Genomic DNA, 3,588 nt, shown 5'->3' with positions numbered 1-3,588 from the left:
ACCATCCAAAACTCTTATGACAATGTTTTCTGAATGTTGAGAAAGTAGAAATTGTCCCATTGGGTGTGCCAAATTATTTGTAGTATTTGGCTAAGAACAATGGTGTAGAATGCGTGATGTTGAAACTTGAGTAGAATTGTGGTGCCACTAAGCTTGCCAAATCACTATTTGCTTGCTAAATTGATTTTACTCAATTTGAGCATGTCAAAATTATGTATGGTCTTTCCTTATGTGTGAGCTGTATTGCGAGTGTGTTAGGGATGCTAAGATCCAATTGTGAAATAAGAATGCACCGGTCTGACTTCTAATTTGATGATTGGTGGGAAACAAAGGACCGAATTTTCTCTTAGGTTCTTTGACTCTATCAGGATGTATTTCAAATTTTTACTTGATCAATTTGAGAAATTTGAGAACTGGAATTGATTATTAAGAAATTAAAAGTTCGCTTATGCATTGAAATGTAAAAACTGTGCTTGAAAAATAAAGGTTGTTCATTGAGAAATATGTAAATTTGAGCAGAAAACGTAAATTAATTGCTTGAATGAAAAATAAATCATTTGCTAAAAAAATTGTAAAACTGTGCATGAAAGGTAAATGAGAGCTTTGGAAATTAAAAGACTAATTGTTAGAATGAAAACATTCGCAGGAAATGGCATTGAAAATTAAATGGCTGATTTGCAGAAATTAAAATATGAATAGAAAAACTAAAAATTGCATTGAAAGCTAAAGAAATTAATTACATAAATTGGAAATATGTGAAGGGAAATTGTAAACTGGTTGCTTTAATTGGAAAAAAAACAAAGCTGAAATGAAACTGATACTAGACTGAAAGACTAAAAAATTGTTGAAATGTAAAGAAAAATGTTGAACTAAAGAAAATTAAACCAAGGCATTATGTCTGTTGAACTGATTTGACTGATGTTGTGTGTCTTTAAAAATGAAGCTTTGAAGCTCTATTTGTAATGGCCTGGGCCACTAGTGATATTGTCCGCTCTGGGCCAAAGCCCTCACGGTTTTAAAACGCGTCGCTAGGTGTTACGAACTACCAACTTATAAACCCAGCATCTCTCCCGTGTTTTGCCGATGTGGGATTTGCCTAGGGTGTTACAATCCACCCCCTTATGGGACTCAGCGTCCTCGCTGAGGTTTGCCCCACCATCGTTCAAGGTTGCACGCGGAGCGGCTCTGATACCACAAATGTAATGGCCCGGCCCACTAGTGATATTGTCCGCTCTGGGCCGAAGCCCTCACGGTTTTAAAACGCGTCACTAGGAGTTACGAACCAACAACTTATAAACCCAGCATTTCTCCCGTGTTTTGTCGATGTGGGATTTGCCTAGGGTGTTACAATCCACCCCACAAATGTAATGGCCCGGCCCACTAGTGATATTATCCGCTCTGGGCCAAAGCTCTCACGGTTTTAAAACGCGTCGTTAGGGGTTACGAACTACCAACTTATAAACCCAGCATCTCTCCCGTGTTTTGCCGATGTGGGATTTGCCTAGAGTGTTACACTATTTATAGAGTTGGATTGCTTAGTGGTCAAGTCTACTATATCAAAAAATAACTCACTGCATCAATTTTTTGAACCTTGATTCAACTACTACACCAAGTCTTTTTTAAAAAATCACATGATTTTGTCTTCAAATACTTCCCCACTAAAATTGCAACCACTTGCACTACTCTCTCTATTATCTGCAACTTCCATAACCATCTGCAGCCACCCATTATTTCTTGTAGCTTGATCTTACAAGACTAACAAATAGTGATCCATCATATGAAACTTCCTTTGATTTAGGAAACTACCCACCGACTTCAGGTAGCCACCTTGACTGTTTTAGCTCCAAATTAATTATTGTACTCTTAACTGTTAGTTTGCTACCAACTTAAACCAAGGATTGAGCCATTTTAATTGGATAATTTAATTTTATATCTCAAACCTATTAATTAATTTGGGTCCAAAATAACAAAATTAAATTTTGGTAAAAATAAAATTTTATTTATACTAAAACAATGAAAATAAAAACTCAATCTCCTTGTCCCAAATTCTGGTTGGGCTGAGTTGGACCTTAGGTTGAATTAGTAAAAGTCTTATCAGATCTCTAAAATGATTTCAAATTGATTTTGATTCATAAGAAAGAAAGGGGAAAGTCGAATTTTAGTTTTTCAAATTCAACATATATATATATATATATATATATATATATATATATATATATATATATATATATCAGTAAACTGTGCCCATCGCTGCAAAATCAATATATTATCATTGATTTACAAGTGAAAACTATAATATTGTTAATTTAATCATAAAAAAATAAAATAAATTTGATTAAAAAAAAATACTGAGTCACACTGACCTGGTTTGGATCTTTTCTTGTTTGACACAAATTTTCAAGTGACCAAGCAGGACGTGTGGAAAATTACCTAATATGAACCTAAGTTAAGCCTTAGTACAAGGCTTTTAATTTGAATGTTCTTTTATTTGAAAGATTCAATACTTGGAAGTTGAACGCGTCAAAGACCAAATTGCGCATACGCCATATGCCAACTCTTAGCGAGTCAAGCACGAAAGCTCCTGCTGCCTACTACGAGGCTGGCGGAGCGCCGGGATGTTATTCGGTGAAGAAATCGAGTCTCCTAACATTCATTTAATTAACGAGTTAGTGATTAATAAATCGTTAAAAATTAATTATGTATATTAAAAATTAATTAATACAAATAAACTAGCAACTGTTTGTGCTTTGTATGTGGTTATTATTAGTGTTTTGTTTTATTTTTAATTTTTTATTTATATTTTATATATTTTTTCAATATTATACTTAAATATATTTTTAAGTTAATTTATACTTATTAATTGAATTTCTTCTTCAAATAATTTTAAATAATAAAATTTAAAATTTTTTATTGAGTAAAGTATAATAATAAAATAACACTCATATGTAGTAAAATTAAATAATATATTTAAGAACTATATTTTTTCTCAAATTGTATTTATTTTTTTACATTTAAACTTTTATGCTTTGCATAATAATTAATTAACAATCGATTATATATATATATATTACTTAAATTTATTAACATATTTAAAGAGTAATTTTTAATTTTTTTAGTTAATTACTCCATAGTATCCAATTTATATTAACTAAAGTAGAATGTTATAAATTTATAAAGACGAAAAGAACAAATGTTAACAATGTAAAATTACTATAACCAAACATACTTTTTTTTTACTACTAAAACTGTAAATTTTGCCAAAGAAAGATTTTGTGGCGAAAATTATCTTTAATGATATTAACAAAATTATCGACTTTTGATTTCTTTAAAGAAGGAATTATTAAATTTTAAATTAATTTCATGTTGATAATTATAATATATATAGTAATCTTTTTTTATAGGAATAGAAATATATTTCCATAATTACAAATATAGTACAAAAGAGAAGTACAAAAATATATTATATTTTTATATAAATGAAGTTTATCACTCATACAAAAAATAATATAAAGAATTTAAAAAAATTTTGATAGTGTTGACGGAGCATATATGTAGATTGGTCAATAAGCAGTTTTGACTTCATTATCT

Source organism: Hevea brasiliensis, chromosome 8 (assembly GCF_030052815.1).
Source record: "Hevea brasiliensis isolate MT/VB/25A 57/8 chromosome 8, ASM3005281v1, whole genome shotgun sequence".
Lineage (NCBI taxonomy): Eukaryota > Viridiplantae > Streptophyta > Magnoliopsida > Malpighiales > Euphorbiaceae > Hevea > Hevea brasiliensis.
Note: the sequence above shows the minus strand (reverse complement) of the source record.